Source organism: Panulirus ornatus, chromosome 18, assembly GCF_036320965.1.
Source record: "Panulirus ornatus isolate Po-2019 chromosome 18, ASM3632096v1, whole genome shotgun sequence".
In the NCBI taxonomy this organism is placed as follows: domain Eukaryota; kingdom Metazoa; phylum Arthropoda; class Malacostraca; order Decapoda; family Palinuridae; genus Panulirus; species Panulirus ornatus.
The window spans coordinates 56895914-56909219 of NC_092241.1; the positions used below are offsets into that span (position 1 = coordinate 56895914).

At 40.5% G+C, this 13306-nt stretch overlaps 1 protein-coding gene across 1 annotated transcript in view; it reads left to right on the forward strand.

Annotated features, from left to right (window-relative positions):
* The first annotated feature begins 722 nt into the window (after window positions 1-722).
* LOC139755138 (uncharacterized) overlaps window positions 723-13306 on the forward strand; it is a 56639-nt gene continuing 44055 nt past the window's right edge. Inside the window, exon 1 of the mRNA XM_071673279.1 lies at window positions 723-939. The gene's annotated coding sequence lies outside the window, so the exon portion shown is untranslated. The remainder of the gene's footprint in view (window positions 940-13306) is intronic.

Sequence of the window (13306 nt, forward strand, 5' to 3'; positions counted from 1 at the left end):
CTGTTTCCTTGCGCTACCTCGCAAACGCGGGAGACAGCGACAAAGCAAAAAAAAAAAAAAAAATATATGGGTTATACTCTTTTTGAGTTTGATTGTTTATGCTCGATGTACCAGTTGAAAATTGGTTAGTTGGTTAGTTAGTTAGTTGTCAACATCATCTTCAATTCCTTCTTTAGGTGTTCAAGTTGAATCCAAGACCATAGACACACGCACGCCCTCGCTCCATTATACAACCCTTCTTGTTTATGTTAAGTAAGAGATGAAATTATGTGTATCGTAAGAGATTAAGATTGTTAGGTAACGAAAGAAGAATAAACGAAATATAAAGATTAGAAATGAAAACACAGGGAAAGTAGAAGGAATGTTGGCTGTCCGCCTGGCGGAGTCGTTCTTGCTCGCACAGCACAGTTGTTTGTATATGTTTGTAGGCGAATAGCCAGGGAGACATTGAATTAATTTGTAATGGATTATATTCATTATATTCAGTTTTCATACAGCGAATTAGTTTCATTATATTGTGTACATTGATAATATTTACATCATTGCGAGAACCATTTTACTTTGTGTAAATAGCCAACGAGAATTCTCTCGTTGTGGTGCCGACAGGTCGGTCTCCCTGTGTTACGCTTCTTAGTATTCCCAGGGTTCGAGTCCACGTCATCATCACAACACGTCCAGACTGTGGTTATCCTGCTGGAGCAAGCAAGCAGGCAGGAAAGAGTGGCCACAGAACAGTGATAGTACAGAGAGATAGTTTGCGTTAACTTTGTGACAGACGAACGTAAGAGGCTGCTCCGTAAAAGATAAAGAATATCAGAAGATATGGAAAACTCGCTTAGACTATCAGAAAATATTGCCAGACTTTCATGAGGGCCTTTGAACTAGTGGGAAAAAATATCTTCGACCTTGTTTGAGAGATGGTATCTACAAATGGATTTGGTAAGTAAGACATTTCCAATCTGTCCAGCATTATTTATCATCTATTTCTATACAACGCGTGCGTCTGTTAGCTGCAGGGGGGTACAATTCCTTCCTATATAATCATGAAAGAAACACCCTATTTTGTATTCGTATTTTCATCAAAACCTGATTTGAAAAGAAAGTTTCGTAAAAAATCGTTCTCCTCATATATATATATATATATATATATATATATATATATATATATATATATATATATATATATATATATAGTTTTTTCAAACTATTCGCCATTTCCCGCGTTAGCGAGGTAGCGTTAAGAACAGAGGACTGGGTCTTTGAGGGAATATCCTCACCTGTCCCCCTTCTCTGTTCCTTCTTTTGGAAAATAGGAAAAAAAAAAAAAAACGAGAGGGGAGGATTTCCAGCCCCCCGCTCCCTCCCCTATTAGTCGCCTTCTACGACACGCAGGGAATACGTGGGAAGTATTCTTTCTCCCCTACCCCCAGGGATAATATATATATATATATATATATATATATATATATATATGTATATATATATATATATATATATATATATATATATATATATATATATATATAATTCTTTTTTTTTTTTTTGCTTTGTCGCTGTCTCCCGCGTTTGCGAGGTAGCGCAAGGAAACAGACGAAAGAAATGGCCCAACCCACCCCCATACACATGTATATGCATACGTCCACACACGCAAATATACATACCTACACAGCTTTCCATGCTTTACCCCAGACGCTTCACATGCCCTGATTCAATCCACTGACAGCACGTCAACCCCGGTGTACCACATCGATCCAATTCACTCTATTCCTTGTCCTCCTTTCACCCTCCTGCATGTTCAGGCGTCGATCACACAAAATCTTTTTCACTCCATCTTTCCACCTCCAATTTGGTCTCCCACTTCTCCTCGTTCCCTCCACCTCCGACACATATATCCTCTTGGTCAATCTTTCCTCACTCATTCTCTCCATGTGCCCAAACCATTTCAAAACACCCTCTTCTGCTCTCTCAACCACGCTCTTTTTATTTCCACACATCTCTCTTACCCTTACGTTACTTACTCGATCAAACCACCTCACACCACACATTGTCCTCAAACATCTCATTTCCAGCACATCCATCCTCCTGCGCACAACTCTATCCATAGCCCAGGCCTCGCAACCATACAACATTGTTGGAACCACTATCCCTTCAAACATACCCATTTTTGCCTTCCGAGATAATGTTCTCGACTTCCACACATTCTTCAAGGCTCCCAGGATTTTCGCCCCCTCCCCCACCCTATGATCCATTTCCGCTTCCATGGTTCCATCCGCTGCCAGATCCACTCCCAGATATCTAAAACACTTTACTTCCTCCAGTTTTTCTCCATTCAAACTTACCTCCCAATTGACTTGACCCTCAACCCTACTGTACCTGATTACCTTGCTCTTATTCACATCTACTCTTAACTTTCTTCTTTCACACACTTTACCAAACTCAGTCACCAGCTTCTGCAGTTTCTCACATGAATCAGCCACCAGCGCTGTATCATCAGCGAACAACAACTGACTCACTTCCCAAGCTCTCTTATCCCCAACAGACTTCATACCTGCCCCTCTTTCCAAAACTCTTGCATTCACCTCCCTAACAACCCCATCCATAAACAAATTAAACAACCATGGCGACATCACACACCCCTGCCGCAAACCTACATTCACTGAGAACCAATCACTTTCCTCTCTTTCTACACGTACACATGCCTTACATCCTCGATAAAAACTTTTCACTGCTTCTAACAACTTGCCTCCCACACCATATATTCTTAATACCTTCCACAGATATATATATATATATATATATATATATATATATATATATATATATATATATATATATATATATATATATATATGTGTGTAAGATGTTATTGTCATTCGGGTGGCGGTATCGCCTCCCTGGCGCAGATCTGTTGGCAACATTTGGCGCGAAAACATAGCCGTGCTTGCCAAACTAGTCCATTAATGATACCATAAGACCAAAACCTGAGACCTTGTCGTTGCGTGCGGTGGTCCAGCTCCTGGGGTCTTCTGGAAGGGGAAGTGGAAGTCAACCTGGAAGGTCTGGAAATCGGACTTAAGACGTTATGAAAGCGCTTTATTCTATTGTGAAAACATTCCCTCCAGTCTGGACATCAGTTTAGCCATTTAATGTAAACAGTTTACTCTACAAATTCCACAGAAATGACTTCAATTAACCCACAGCAATTTTAGCACACGGTAACTGCAACACATAGCAACTGCAATACATGGTAATTGCACCGAGGTAGCTGCAACACTTGGTACTTTCAACACCTGGTAGCTGCAACATATGACGTTTGCAACACGTGGTAGCTGCAACATATGACGTTTGCAACACGTGGTAGGTGCAACATATGACGTTTGCAACACGTGGTAGGTGCAACATATGACGTTTGCAACACGTGGTAGCTGCAACATATGACGTTTGCAACACGTGGTAGGTGCAACTTAAGACGTTTGCAACACGTGGTAACTTCAATAATATGTTAGTTGCAACACATAGTACCTGCAACAATTGGTTGATTGGAACGCACGGTAGTTGCAACACTTATGGTTCCAACACATGGCAGGTGCAGTGTGTGGTAATTGCAACACATTGTAATTGCAACACATGATAGTTGCACACGTGTTAGTTGCAACATATAGCTGCAATATGTGAGAGTTGCTGCACATGGTGGATTCAACATGTAGTAGTTGCAACACATGTTGCTTGCATCACGTGATACTTGCAACACATAGTAGTTGCATCACGTGGTAGAAGATATATGTAGTAGGATCAACACTTGGTGGTTGCAACACAAGTACCTGCAACACGTGATTACAACACATGGTAGATGCAACACATTGTAGCTGCTGCACTTGGTCATCACAACACAGGTGAGATGCAACATATGGCACGCTCTCTCTCTCTCTCTCTCTCTCTCTCTCTCTCTCTCTCTCTCTCTCTCTCTCTCTCTCTCTCTCTCTCTCTCTCTCTCTCCATTGTATTCATCTCTTTCCAAGAGACATCTAAGATCTATGTGAGCCTGTGCATTAAAGGTGGGGATGTTGTGATTATATGACAGATATACATACAGTGAAAAATATTAGAAATACACCAGTGAAAAATATTAGAAATACACCAGTTTTCTTAAGCGTACCCTATAATCATTTATTTTCTCTAAAGCAAAATATACTTAAAATCTCGTTTTCTTTGATAAGTGACGTCTGAGGCGGAATCTAACTCCCGTCAGGAATGAATGACTCACTTCAGTTCTTTTTATGGAGCATTTATGACGCCAGCAAATTCCGTTCACCGATGTTTATGTGACATTCATATTCTCCGTAACGTCCCCTTCTAAGTCACATGACATATAACAAAAACAACTGTCACTTACGTTGCGATTCACAGATTCTGATAATGATTTTACTGATTTAAACTTTGCTCTTTTCTCACGTAGCCCCATGATAGTAATTTGCATATGTAAATCATGAATGTTTTGAAGTATTGCAGTATAATTGATGGTCACAAATAATGATGTAACGCATTTATATCTTCCGTAACGTTCTCTACCATGTAACGCTGGCCGTAACACACAATATGTTGCAGAATGACTCGAAAAAGTTTCGATAAATGAGATAATTCGAAAAATTAGATGACTTTTCATTGAATAACGTCTTGAGGTGTTGTTAGAAGCAAAACACACCAAAATGATAATGTCAGTTGCATAAATGCTTTACTGAGATATCCGCCATATGGAAAAAATTAAAAGAAAAAAATAGCAAAGGGAATGAATACGATCACTACAATGATTATAATAATCATGATAATTTGAGGTGCCTGAGCATTGGCGAAAATGGCTGTGTAGTGGTGCTGTTGTAGAAAGGTGAGAGGCAACCAAACAGTGAATGTTGTTAGAACTACAGAAGTGTTCGTGGTGGATTGTATTAGAGAATGTAAGATATGGATGGTTCTAACTGTGGTCGAGGATGTGCGGATCTGGTGTTTGCTTGCATGAAGTTGGGTAAGAAATTATTTGATAAAAAGAGTGACTTGTATGTGTCACTTATGGATCTGGGGGAAAAAAAAAAAGCGATAATGATAAGGTTGGTATAAAGGCCTTGTGGGAAGGCAGTACGAGGACATGATGTAAATGGAAAGTTACTAAATGCATGAGAGTGTGACGTGTGTGCGAGAAGGAAGGGAGAATGTTGAATGGTTCCTGGTTGAGCTGGGTCTACATCAAGGATGTTATATGATTCGTTCGTGGACCGGAGGGGGGGGGGGGGCGATGAGGGAAATGAATGCAATGGGTCTCCTCAGTCTATGGTGTTCTCCCCCCCCCCCCCCCCATCCGGATTTCATTCGGTCAATCCGGATGTCAGGGACGCAGTTTGTACGGATCGTGCATGAGGTTAGGCAAGCGTCAAGTGTCATGTCTGTGCATCCTGGTGTGATCAGAATAACGTAGTAGCTCCAATTTAATTGATAATTACACAGTTGTACATAATTAAGAAGGTAAGGACGCTTCAATATATATATATATATATATATATATATATATATATATATATATATATATATATATGTATATATATATATATATATATATATATATATATATATATTTTTTTTTTTCTGTCGTATCTTTGTTTATACAAAAAAAGCAAAATATTGCCCGAGAAACCGAAAGAGATTTCAGATTTTGTATTGTCTTCGTTTTAGTTTGTTTAATTTACATATAATACAAATGTTGAGGAAAATATAAACGAAAGTGTCAGGTGTATGTATGAATATATCGTTCAACGGTCATGAGCGAAAACGCCTTGAGATATACACCTGGCAAACTCATAGGAATATATATATATATTTTTTTTTTTTTATTATACTTTGTTGCTGTCTCCCGCGTTTGCGAGGTAGCGCAAGGAAACAGACGAAAGAAATGGCCCCCCCCCCCCCCATACACATGTATATACATACGTCCACACACGCAAATATACATACCTACACAGCTTTCCATGGTTTACCCCAGACGCTTCACATGCCCTGATTCAATCCACTGACAGCACATCAACCCCGGTATACCACATCGCTCCAATTCACTCTATTCCTTGCCCTCCTTTCACCCTCCTGCATGTTCAGGCCCCGATCACACAAAATCTTTTTCACTCCATCTTTCCACCTCCAATTTGGTCTCCCTCTTCTCCTCGTTCCCTCCACCTCCGACACATATATCCTCTTGGTCAATCTTTCCTCACTCATTCTCTCCATGTGCCCAAACCACTTCAAAACATCCTCTTCTGCTCTCTCAACCACGCTCTTTTTATTTCCACACATCTCTCTTACCCTTACGTTACTCACTCGATCAAACCACCTCACACCACACATTGTCCTCAAACATCTCATTTCCAGCACATCCATCCTCCTGCGCACAACTCTATCCATAGCCCACGCCTCGCAACCATACAACATTGTTGGAACCACTATTCCTCCAAACATACCCATTTTTGCTTTCCGGGATAATATATATATATATATATATATATATATATATATATATATATATATATATATATATATATATATATATATATATACATATATATATATATATATATATTATCCTTGGGGATAGGGGAGAAAGAATACTTCCCACGTATTCCCTGCGTGTCGTAGAAGGCGACTAAAAGGGGAGGGAGCGGAAGGCTGGAAATCCTCTCCTCTCATTTTTGATTTTCTAAAAGAAGGAACAGAGAAGGGGGCCAAATGAGGATATTCCCTCAAAGGCTTAGTCCTCTGTTCTTAATGCTACCTCGCTAATGCGGGAAATGGCGAATAGTATAAAAGAAAGAAAAAAGAATATATATATATATATATATATATATATATATATATATATATATATATATATATATATATATATATATATATATATATCCCTGGGGATAGGGGAGAAATAATACTTCCCACGTATTCCCTGCGTGTCGTAGAAGGCGAATAAAAGGGGAGGGAGCGGGGGGCTAGAAATCCTCCCCTCTCATTATCTCTTTTTAATTTTCCAAAGGAAGGAACAGAGAAGGGGGCCAGGTGAGGATATTCCCTCAAAGGCCCAGTTCTCTGTTCTTAATGCTACCTCGCTAACGCGGGAAATGGTGAATAGTTTGAAAGAAAAGAAAAAGATATATATGGTGTGCAAAGTGAGAGGGTTAGGGAAAATGATTTGGTAAACAGAGAAGAGGTAGTGAAAGCTTTGCGGAAGATGAAAGCCGGCAAGGCAGCAGGTTTGGATGGTATTGCAGTGGAATTTATTAAAAAAGGGGGTGACTGTATTGTTGACTGGTTGGTAAGGTTATTTATTGTATGTATGACTCATGGTGAGGTGCCTGAGGATTGGCGGAATGCGTGCATAGTGCCATTGTACAAAGGCAAAGGGGATAAGAGTGAGTGCTCAAATTACAGAGGTATAAGTTTGTTGAGTATTCCTGGTAAATTATATGGGAGGGTATTGATTGAGAGGGTGAAGGCATGTACAGAGCATCAGATTGGGGAAGAGCAGTGTGGTTTCAGTAGTGGTAGAGGATGTGTGGATCAGGTGTTTGCTTTGAAGAATGTATGTGAGAAATACTTAGAAAAGCAAATGGATTTGTATGTAGCATTTATGGATCTGGAGAAGGCATATGATAGAGTTGATAGAGATGCTCTGTGGAAGGTATTAAGAATATATGGTGTGGGAGGAAAGTTGTTAGAAGCAGTGAAAAGTTTTTATCGAGGATGTAAGGCATGTGTACGTGTATGAAGAGAGGAAAGTGATTGGTTCACAGTGAATGTAGGTTTGCGGCAGGGGTGTGTGATGTCTCCATGGTTGTTTAATTTGTTTATGGATGGGGTTGTTAGGGAGGTAAATGCAAGAGTTTTGGAAAGAGGGGCAAGTATGAAGTCTGTTGGGGATGAGAGAGCTTGGGAAGTGAGTCAGTTGTTGTTCGCTGATGATACAGCGCTGGTGGCTGATTCATGTGAGAAACTGCAGAAGCTGGTGACTGAGTTTGGTAAAGTGTGTGGAAGAAGAAAGTTAAGAGTAAATGTGAATAAGAGCAAGGTTATTAGGTACAGTAGGGTTGAGGGTCAAGTCAATTGGGAGGTGAGTTTGAATGGAGAAAAACTGGAGGAAGTGAAGTGTTTTAGATATCTGGGAGTGGATCTGGCAGCGGATGGAACCATGGAAGCGGAAGTGGATCATAGGGTGGGGGAGGGGGCGAAAATTCTGGGGGCCTTGAAGAATGTGTGGAAGTCGAGAACATTATCTCGGAAAGCAAAAATGGGTATGTTTGAAGGAATAGTGGTTCCAACAATGTTGTATGGTTGCGAGGCGTGGGCTATGGATAGAGTTGTGCGCAGGAGGGTGGATGTGCTGGAAATGAGATGTTTGAGGACAATGTGTGGTGTGAGGTGGTTTGATCGAGTGAGTAACGTAAGGGTAAGAGAGATGTGTGGAAATAAAAAGAGCGTGGTTGAGAGAGCAGAAGAGGGTGTTTTGAAGTGGTTTGGGCACATGGAGAGAATGAGTGAGGAAAGATTGACCAAGAGGATATATGTGTCGGAGGTGGAGGGAACGAGGAGAAGAGGGAGACCAAATTGGAGGTGGAAAGATGGAGTGAAAAAGATTTTGTGTGATCGGGGCCTGAACATGCAGGAGGGTGAAAGGAGGGCAAGGAATAGAGTGAATTGGAGCGATGTGGTATACCGGGGTTGACGTGCTGTCAGTGGATTGAAGCAGGGCATGTGGGGCGTCTGGGGTAAACCATGGAAAGCTAAGTAGGTATGTATATTTGCGTGTGTGGACGTATGTATATACATGTGTATGGGGGGGGTTGGGCCATTTCTTTCGTCTGTTTCCTTGCGCTACCTCGCAAACGCGGGAGACAGCGACAAAGTATAAAAAAAATATATATATATATATATATATATATATATATATATATATATATATATATATATATATATATATATATATATATATATATATATATTTTTTTATACTTTGTCGCTGTCTCCCGCGTTTGATATATATATATATATATATATATATTATCCCTGGGGATAGGGGAGAAAGAATACTTCCCACGTATTCCCTGCGTGTCGTAGAAGGCGACTAAAAGGGAAGGGAGCGGGTGGCTGGAAATCCTCCCCTCTCATTTTTTTTTTTTTTTTTTTTTTTTTTTTTTTTTTTTTTTTTTCCAAAAGAAGGAACAGAGAAGGGGGCCAAGTGAGGATAATCCCTCAAAGGCCCAGTCCTCTGTTCTTAACGCTACCTCGCTAATGCGGGAAATGGCGAATAGTATGAAAGAAAGAAAAGATATATATATATATAATTATGTCGCGGGAGACAGCGACAAAGCAAAATATAATAAATAAATAATATATATATATATATATATATATATATATATATATATATATATATATATATATATATATATTTTTTTTTTTTGATTTGTCGCTGTCTCCCGCGTTTGCGAGGTAGCGCAAGGAAACAGACGAAAGAAATGGCCCAACCCACCCCCATACACATGTATATACATACATCCACACACGCAACTATACATACCTACACAGCTTTCCATGGTTTACCCCAGACGCTTCACATGCCCTGATTCAATCCACTGACAGCACGTCAACCCCGGTATACCACATCGCTCCAATTCACTCTATTCCTTGCCCTCCTTTCACCCTCCTGCATGTTCAGGCCCCGATCACACAAAATCTTTTTCACTCCATCTTTCCACCTCCAATTTGGTCTCCCTCTTCTCCTCGTTCCCTCCACCTCCGACACATATATCCTCTTGGTCAATCTTTCCTCACTCATTCTCTCCATGTGCCCAAACCATTTCAAAACACCCTCTTCTGCTCTCTCAACCACGCTCTTTTTATTTCCATACATCTCTCTTACCCTTACGTTACTTACTCGATCAAACCACCTCACACCACACATTGTCCTCAAACATATCATTTCCAGCACATCCACCCTCCTGCGCACAACTCTATCCATAGCCCACGCCTCGCAACCATACAAAATTGTTGGAACCACTATTCATTCAAACATACCCATTTTTGCTTTCCGAGATAATGTTCTCGACTTCCACACATTCTTCAAGGCCCCCAGAATTTTCGCCCCCTCCCCCACCCTATGATCCACTTCCGCTTCCATGGTTCCATCCGCTGCCAGATCCACTCCCAGATATCTAAAACACTTCACTTCCTCCAGTTTTTCTCCATTCAAACTCACCTCCCAATTGACTTGACCCTCAACCCTACTGTACCTAATAACCTTGCTCTTATTCACATTTACTCTTAACTTTCTTCTTTCACACACTTTACCAAACTCAGTCACCAGCTTCTGCAGTTTCTCACATGAGTCAGCCACCAGCGCTGTATCATCAGCGAACAAAAACTGACTCAATTCCCAAGCTCTCTCATCCCCAACAGACTTCATACAGAACGTGAACAGCTGTGACCAGACTTGTAGACATTTGTGGAACACTCATCTTGTGTGGATGAAATTGTTAACTTTAGAAATAAACATTAAGAACACTACAAAAGGCCTGTTGTAATCATTTTAGATGTTTCATAACAACAACACATAAAACAAAATAGGAAAAGTTTGGTTATATTGATGTTGCCTGATAGATGGGTCACACTCTTATACTGTATTTCTTTATCTTTTTAATGGAGGATATAAGTTAAAGGGAGACAGAGACATCATCTCCATGCTTTTCTATGTGCGTTTGTAACAAATAAGAAAGTACCACTTTTTTGCCAGTTGTACCTTCTCTTAGAAATTGGAATAATTTCCTCTTTAGTTGGTTTAGAAAATGTTATTATTTACTTGTAGAGAACTGGAGTTAGGAGGATTTACTTGTGGGGGTGAGCCATGGGGGAGGGGCGGAAGTCCGGATTTATTGATGCGAAAAAAGTGGCCATATTTTCCTGAAGTGATGCCATGAACGTAATGTCTTCACATTTTATTTTATTTTATTTATTCTTATGTAAGTCCTGGCTTTCATGTGGCCCCTTATGTACGAGAGTTTACTCTTTATTTTCAAAGTCGTTCATGAATAAGAAACTTTTCATAATTGTATTAATTATTGTAGTTAGATGGAGACGTCCAAATCCGCCAATTGTTTAAAATCAACAGAGCTGGACACCTTCGCTCACTCAAACCTAACAAGTTGTCGCTTTAAGAATAGGTTACGCTGTTAGAAAGAATAAGGATGATACATAGACAGAAATGGAAACTATGGCACGATGAAGCAAAGGCGTCCGTTGCTGTGTAAACGTCATCAACGTAAGAGCAACTGGCTCGAGGCGTCTGTGCCACACGAACGCGAGCGGATGCGTTACCACACAATGGCCGCCGATCCTACTCCTCCTCCTCCTCCCACAACAATGTGCTTCCTGTACTGATATCCGGACAGATAGATAGATCTCCGGATAACTTGTAATTTCGGAGAATCTTGTGATGAACATCACCACGATACTTTAACTGGAGAAACTATGACCCGTTGTTTTTTATTCCTGGAAGATATCATGTCATGGTTGAAAAGTCACATAAAAAAGAAATTAAACTTTCTTTTTGGGTTAGATTTAGCGCAGATCCGTAGAGAGAGAGAGAGAGAGAGAGAGAGAGAGAGAGAGAGAGAGAGAGAGAGAGAGAGAGAGAGAGAGAGAGAGAGAGAGAGAGTTTTGCTCTCATTTCTAACATAGCTGACACGGTACGATGAAAGTAAACGCCTCATTAAATGCCAGTGTTTGTCGATCCCGAGTCTTGAAGTGGTAAAGGTTATGGTGGCAGGAAAAAAGACAGGAGATAAAGCCACATCCTCCTCGCTGTACGAGGCGTTATCATCAGAGTGGACAATCCTCGTTGAGTTGTTCTCCACACAAAATCTATGGGAAGCAGCAACCAGTTATTGCGTGCCTCGCGTCCATGCCATGCGCCCCGACCGCGACACACGCACCCAGTTCAGGAGAACAGTGGCTGAAATACAACTGAATTCACACCGCAACAGCTGTACCACTGGGTGCTAACGAGGCTGTTTGCGATAATGGAAGAGAACAGAAACTCGTCTATTAATGTGGTAGGATTTGAATGAGGTACGGATCTCACAAGTTGGGAAACCTGTAAAATGATGGTATAGCTAAGGGTGGCTGATGGTATAGCTAAGGGTGGTTAATGGTATAGCTGAGGGTGGCGCAAATAAGGTCAGGGAGGAAATTCCTTTCCAGTGGCTCCGGGCGCGAATTCTATCTACATTTGCTTGATAATACCCAAATCCAATTGGCTGAGAAAACGACTTGCGATGAGATCTTATGACATTTAGTTTTTGCAGAAAACGAGGGTTCCACCGGCGGGAGACATTTTTGGTGCGAGTGATCACAGACAAATTATTTTTGAGATATCTTCAGCACTGCCCGTAGTGCTGGTCATCTTCATAATTCCGACAGAATAACAGATCCTAAACTGTCAAAAGTTGACGATCTTTGCATCGCTCTTGACGTGCGGCAGACCCTGGATGAAAACGACAAGAACGTAGTTTGGAAAAGCTTCAGTAAAACTTTCAAAGCAGTAGAGCAAGTGTGCCATTGGCATAGTATGCGGTGTTATCCAGAGTGAGAGCAGAGTTGTGGAGTGGTAAAGTAAAGAAACGCTCATAAGAAAGTAGAATACAGAAACTCAAATGGACCATCAAGCAACGTGAGGGAATATGCTATAAAAAAAAAAAATGCATGTAGAAACTAAAATACATGCTTCAAAATAAACGTCAGTATGAAAACTTTCTAGTGAAGAAAATTCCAAGATGAACCCTAATGAATTTTAAAAGTTACGGTCGGAGCAAATGGATCATTACCCTTCAACTGGTCCAGTGATTACAGAAAACGGCGTCTTGGTTCCAGACAACGAGGACATTGCAGAGATCTGAAATATATATATATATATATATATATATATATATATATATATATATATATATATATATATATATATATATATATATGAGAAACTGCAGAAGCTGGTGACTAAGTTTGGTAAAGTGTGTGAAAGAAGAAAGTTAAGAGTATATGTGAATAAGAGCAAGGTTATTAGGTACAGTAGGGTTGAGGGTCAAGGCAATTGGGAGGTAAGTTTGAATGGAGAAAAACTGGAGGAAGTAAAGTGTTTTAGATATCTGGGAGTGGATCTGGCAGCGGATGGAACCATGGAAGCGGAAGTGAATCATAGGGTGGGGGAGAGGGCGAAAATTCTGGGAGCCTT